Source organism: Cajanus cajan, chromosome 5 (assembly GCF_000230855.2).
Source record: "Cajanus cajan strain Asha chromosome 5, NIPB_CcT2T_4, whole genome shotgun sequence".
Classification (NCBI taxonomy): Eukaryota; Viridiplantae; Streptophyta; class Magnoliopsida; order Fabales; family Fabaceae; genus Cajanus; species Cajanus cajan.
Window position 1 is genome coordinate 4054371 of NC_138521.1, and position 6927 is coordinate 4061297.

General features: G+C 33.8%; 1 pseudogene across 1 annotated transcript; it reads left to right on the plus strand.

Moving 5' to 3' along the window:
* The first annotated feature begins 1919 nt into the window (after positions 1–1919).
* Positions 1920–6495, plus strand: LOC109809494 (NPL4-like protein A pseudogene; annotated as a pseudogene). The gene is made up of 3 exons (XR_014433717.1): positions 1920–2033; positions 3355–4217; positions 4445–6495. The product of XR_014433717.1 is annotated as an NPL4-like protein A pseudogene (transcript).
* Positions 6496–6927: the final 432 nt, after the last annotated feature.

Consider the following 6927-nt stretch of genomic DNA (forward strand, 5'->3'; position numbering starts at 1 on the left):
TAAAAAAGGGTCACCTACCATTTATCCACATATCAAGCCCAATAATGCTGGACGTGAGGGGGGTGTATTGGGAAAAATCCAAGTCCCACATCGACTAGAGATTAGGCAATTAAATAATATATAAGTGAAAAATAACCCTCATCTTACAAGCCGGTTTTGTAAGGTTGAGTTAGGCCTTAAATCCACTATTAGGCAATTAAATAGTATATAAGTGAAAAACAACCCTCATCTTACAAGCCAGTTTTGTAGGGTTGAGTTAGGCTTAAATTCACTATTCTAAAATATATGTAATCAAATTAATGATACACTAACTTTTGAGTATTAGTTGGAGAATATTCTTAATATAAAATAAATGATGCTAAGAAATGGCCCTTGATAATACTTTTAAAATTATAAGTTAAAAAGTTATTAAATAATTTTCAAAATAAAAAATTATTGAATACTATTATCTTTTCATCTTATCAGTATTTTTTTTTTCTCAAAAACTATATTAAAGATAACAATAAAATAAAAAACTATTTAAAATTACAGATAATTTAAAATAAACTAAAAAAATTTAATCGTCGATAATGATTTTGAGAAGGAAGGAATATTTTTTTTCTCTCCTTTTTCAGAAGATTCCCATCTCCCTGTGGCATTATTGAACACTTGGATGACTTTTATTATTTGGAGAAGAACAGCATAAATGCTTTGTATATTTAAAGTATCCATCTAGTTTTTGTTTTCCTTTGTTCTTTGTTGTTGAAATCTAGTTTATTTAAATTTTAATTGAATACATAAATGTTTCACTTATCCCTCCATTATAATAGCAGTGCTTATAATTTTCCCATGTAATTTATAAGTGAAATTGTATTCAACTCTTCTAAAATTTGTCTAAATGATACAAATTATTTTTTAAGTTTTTGAAAATTAAAGATTTTTTCTAATATTAATTCTATTTAACTTTTTAAATTATAAATAAAGCTAAAAATTGTTCAAGTAAAAAATGATAAATTTTTAATGTGCATAATTTTACTTTTTTGTTCATTAATAGATTTCTTCTTTGCTACTATCTCTTCTTTTTGGTATCTTTATTTAAGCAACTATTTTTAAGTTGTCTTTTTTTTTTTTTATACATAAAAATGTAATTTTGTAAATACTTCATAATTGCTCTTTTGGTGATTTTAATATTTGATAGAGGAACATACTATTAGGACTACAAAGTCACATCTTTAATTAATATATTTAGAATTATTTAAGTTTCTCGAGTTTAATTGTGGGTGATCAATATCATTGATATGATGATTTTTAGATGGGAATAATTAATCACTTGTGCCTTTGGCAGTCCACCAGTAAATAACATTTCTTTTATATTTGTACTATGTCACAATAGAATGAAACCAAGAACATAAATGTGCCCTAATGGTCTGTGCACTTTTTAGATCATAGAAAATTAAAGTTCAAATAATAAAAGAGAATGAATTTTAACATGTAAATGAATTAACATTATGAAAAGAGACGGTATATGAAAACTAAATTATAAAATAAAAAAGGTCATCAACTAATAAAATAAAAGGAAGGTTGATTTAATTTTGACAAACCTCAAAGGAGGTTATAGTGTTATATGGATTGAATGACGTTGAACATGAGGTGAGAGAATTGTCTTTAACTTGGTGACGACAAGCCCTAGGATGTGTGGCTTCTAGCGTGACCAAGACAAAAGTTGTATGTCGAGTGACATTGGGAGCCAATGAAGTGACATTGGGCGCCAATGAAGTGACATTGGGCGCCAATGAAGTAACATCAAATGTAAAGAGAGAATCGTCTCTACCTGAAATGAGATTGAGCGTGGGTTTAGTCATGCTAGGCGTGATTGTCCTAGGGGATCTTTGATCTCATCCATGTTGGATATGGGTTGAATTGTGTCAAACGTGGACGACATGGAGAACTCCCTCAATGACACTGAGCACAAGGTGGATGACATGAGTTGTTTTATGAAAACTTGTTGTTGGATTGAGAAAATGTTGAACATGGATAGGTTAGGTGAACCTATTGTAATTGTTATATGTTGAATAATTGTTGATTGTTGAGGTGATGATGTTGAGAATGCTTTAGGAATTTAGGCATGTTATGTTGATTAACTATTGATTGTTGAGGTGATGATGCTGAGAGTGCTTAAGGCATTTAGGCATCATAGTCTGTTATGTTGATTGACTTTGGATTAGAGAAAATGGTGTTTTTGAAAGTTGGATATCTTATTGTGAGGATATTAGTGTGGTGTTATACGAGCCCAATTGTTGAAAACTATTCTTGAGTGGTTGACTCTTGAAATGGATAGATGAGTCTATTGTAAGACCTTAGTTGATGCAGTATGTTAGTTAGGTTAAGACATACCTGCTATAAGTGACCAATGTTGATCCATATGTGGGCAAGGTCCAGGAATACATGTATAAAGTGACCAATCGAGTAAGGTACAAGGTTGGGGGCTTAGTCCCTAATTGAGTGCTAAAAAAGTGTACTATTTGGAGAATATCCAATGGGCCAATTTCATATGGTCTTAACTGCTTAGTTATGCAACCTAATGTTGTGGTAGATTCACATCTAAGTTGTTTTACCTTGACAAAATATTAGACTTCTTAGTTTAAGTGGGGAAATCTGAAAAATCATGTTGTTATGAATTGGTATCCAACTTGGTTGTTGATCTAGCAGGTGAAAAAAGATCGTGTTGGTTTAGTACGTAGGATCAAACCACTTAGACTACTCACCTTTGTAGTAGGAGATCTTCATAAGTGAATGCGTGACAATACATATAGTTGAGGTGCTATGCATATGTGGTGATATTAGTGTGGTTCATATGCTATGTGATATTGTTGTTGAATGATATGGTTGCTGGTGTATATGTTGTTAAAATGTTTGCCTTTGTAAGGATGTTGAATGCCATGTTGAGGTATTATTGATGTATTGCTATGTTGTATGGATTACATGTTGGCGATTAGTAGTGTAGTTGTCTTTGCTACTATACATGTATAATTATTTGTTGAAATATTAGCTTACCTTTGCATGTTTTCTTGTGATTTGACTATGATAATCATGTTCACACACTACTAGAAAGTTATTGTTCTACATCGTCAATTCTACATCGGTTTAGGTAGAACCGATGTAAAAACTGGATACGGTGGCATATTCGTAAATATGAGTTGAATGTAAAACAAATTTACATCGGTTATATACAAAACTGATGTAGATTTAAATGCGCGGTGGCAATTTTGTAAATATTTACAAATAGATCTACATCGGTTTTCAAAATAACCGATGTAGTATTACCTCGCATGGAAACCCTTTAGCTTCTTCACACATTCTCTATCTCTATGCTAGGGTTTCCTCCTCTCCAAATCCCCCCAAGATCTCTTCCAATTCTCTGACTTCTCCAACCCCGTTGAGCCCCTCTCCGCCCTCCCCCTCGCCCACGACTCCATCCTCTTCCTCGCCTATGACGGCAAGCACCGCGTCCCCGGCCCCGCCTTCAACCCCGCCGGCTTCTTTGGCCATGGACAACCTCATCGCCAAGTAGATGCGCGTCATGCGCCAGGAGAATCCCCACTGCCAACTCGTCTCCTTCGACCGCGACTGCACCAACGCCTTCCAGCACTACGTCAACGACACCCTCGCCTTCGCCATCAAGCGCGACAGCTTCATGTGCGGCACCGTCTCCGACAACGGCAAGGTCGAGGTCGACTTCATCTATGAGCCTCCCCAGCAGGGCTCCGAGGACCTCCGACAAGGAGAAGCTCGTCGATGCTATTGTCGTCGGCTTAGGGATGCGAAAAGCTGGCTTCATTTTCACGCAGACCATTAGCTTCAGGCTGAGAGTGGCTTGAAGGAGTGGGTTACTGCAGTTGTCAAGCTTGAGGTCAATGAGGACATGGCCGCCAATGTGCATTTTGAACCGTTTCAGATGAGTGATGTGTGTGTTAAGTTGTTCAAGGAAGGCTGGTTCGAGACAGAGATAAAGGCTCCTATTTGTTTAATTTAGTTATTTATTTTAAATTAAGTTACATCAAGGTATATTTGTATCTTTGTATGTTGATAACATTTTACCCTATTTTTTAGATTGTGCTTCATGATTGTGGCAGTGAAAATGTTTATGCAGTCGGAGGCCAAATTCATGTACCAATTTTTGGCAATGCAGAAATATCAGTTCTAAACAGTAATATTGGAAGTGTTGAAACCCAGAAAAAGTATGTTTCTATTTTTGTTTAATATCTTATTTGTAAGTTTCTTTGGTGATATTTAGGATACTTTTGTTTTGTGATCAGTATGTCAGTTGATTCGCATTCTATCATGTGTTTGAAGTCTTAACTGAAATATGATTCATATTTCTGCTGCGTTTCTACTTGTAACTCTTGTATGCTTTTGATTTTATTTTTTTTAATTTTTGACTTTCATTTATTCTTTACCTATCCAGGCTAGATTTGGCTGGAAATGACGTTGTTTCACTCTCAGCTAATCACCTACAGAAGTTGAAGTTGTCTTTCCAATTGACAACACCTCATGGTCATGTTTTTAAGCCTCATCAGGTTTGCGGTTGAGACATGAGACAAAGGTTGAACACGTCTTTGTGGCTGGAAATACTGGCAAGAAGTTTGAGATAATTCTTGTTAAGTATCTCTTATAATATTATTTCATTGTCTGGGTTTTTTGAGGTCTTTCCCTGAGTACTTGTTCAGTTTGTTACATAGCTATTATACTGTTGAATTCACATAATTAATCTCTATGGTATGTATATTTTTCGATATAAAGGAAGATTAAGAGATGAGCATTATCAAATGAAAAATTATTTACTGATTATACCATATTGCAACTTTGATCACTGGTAAGGCAACAACAAGATTTTTTTTATCTTTTAACTTGGAATTATTGACCTGCTTTAACACTGCTTTTGAGCGTGGCTGTAATACAATTGCTTATCATTTTTTATTTTTCTTTTATATCAGGGAATACTATAACATTATTTTGATTCACATTTTCCTCCTATGGTTCTCTTTCTCTCTCTTGCTTTGCTTACATTGTTATTTTGACTTGTAGGATTTTCTTGGCTTGGTGGAGAAACTTTTTTATCTCTCGGGTAGATATGTGGATTCATTTGTTTGGGTGGAAGCTCGTGATTTGTTTAACCTCCCATTTTCTTCATTAATATGTCAGTTATGTAATTGGGATGAAACTATATATACTAATTATTTTTCCCCAATTTAAGGGATATTAAATGTGCAAATATATTGGTGGATGCAAGAGGATCAGTCAAGCTTGCAGATTTTGGATTGGAGAAGGCAACCAAATTGAATGATGTTAAATCAATGAAGGGGACAACATACTGGATGGCTCTTGAGGTTTGCCTCCAATCTAGGGAGCTGGTGGAATTTCTTGAGCTTGTTCTAGATTGGTAAGAATATTTTATTCTGGATTTATTTATAATTTTTTTAGAAGGTATGGATATGAACTATGAAATTATATTGATTTGCATAATGTAAGTCTATAGCTTTTGTATTGTTGCATACGATTCTTATGTTGTATGACAAGTACGGTTCTACTGAGTGGATAGAGGACTATCAATAACAGGTGTTCTTGAGATATTCAATTTGATTTATGAGTTGTTCTCACTTCTATTGTTATTGGACCCCTCAATTTCTTTATTGAGGTTGATGGATTCGGTTGGTTCTCTGCTTTTCGATGCCAATATCTGCACCAGTGAGTGGCAGCAGTGAAATCAACTAATCCAAGATAGCATTAATGTTACAACATGCAGGAAATTAAACATGTAGTATGAACTGTGTGTAATCAAATTAAAACAAACGTGTCAATGTCAAAATGAACCAAATGATTGCTTATTTCCAAACCCAAGAAACTATGCATGATAAATATGAAATTGAGTGGAAACTAGTCTTTATAAAGTTACTGTGGATGATTAAAAAAATAGCTTTCGTAGAAAGTTGTCATAGTAGTTCCAGAAGTTAGTGAAGGGAAATAAAATGTTATGAATGCCATGATTTATCATTATTGCAAATCGCAAGAAAAAAACAGATTTTATAGAAAATAGAAGTGGCATGACAAAGCATATGGCATCCCAGTAGTCAATAGTTATTAATTTGATTGTAGTGTTGCCTTATTAATGCAAAACTATTGCAGTGGATCCCCTTCTTCACCTTAACTATCACCTTTCTTATATGCTACACAATACAGATATAATGGTTGGCTTTTGGGTCTTAATTTACATACTACTTTTATTATTTTATTTTGTTAAGTTTTCACCACACTCTTTTTTTTTTTGGTTTCTTTGTCAATTTAAATTCCATGTTGTTCTCCATTTTTAATTGCTTGCATATTTTCATTGGCCAAATATTATTACAACGGTAAAAGAATCAAAAAACAAGCATATTTTTTTTTTTTTAAAAAAAAAGCAATCTACATCGGTTCTCAGGAGAACCGATGTAGATTTAAGCATAAATCTACATCGGTTCTCCTGAGAACCGATGTAGATTTATGCTTAAATCTACATCGGTTTTCCAGAACCGATGTAAAAATGTATACATTTTCTACATCGCTCTATTCTACATCGGTTTCAGAACCGATGTAGATGACTTTAGAGAACCGATGTAAAATATGCTTTTTGTAGTAGTGACATGGGGATAGGATAGGGTTAAGCTAGAAGCAAGATGCATTTTGTGAGGTCATGCCAGTGGATGGCTCGCTACAATTTGTTGAGTTACTTTGATGTAACCAATTAGTGTAGTTGTTGTTTGTCTGATAACTTAGAATTTTTATTTTCAATACTTGATACATACTTATATAATTTTATATTGTTATTTTAATTCTTTAGTTGTTTTACCCATACATATATAGCATTGTACATATATCTTGATAGTGTGTGCATCTATCTATCTATCTATATAT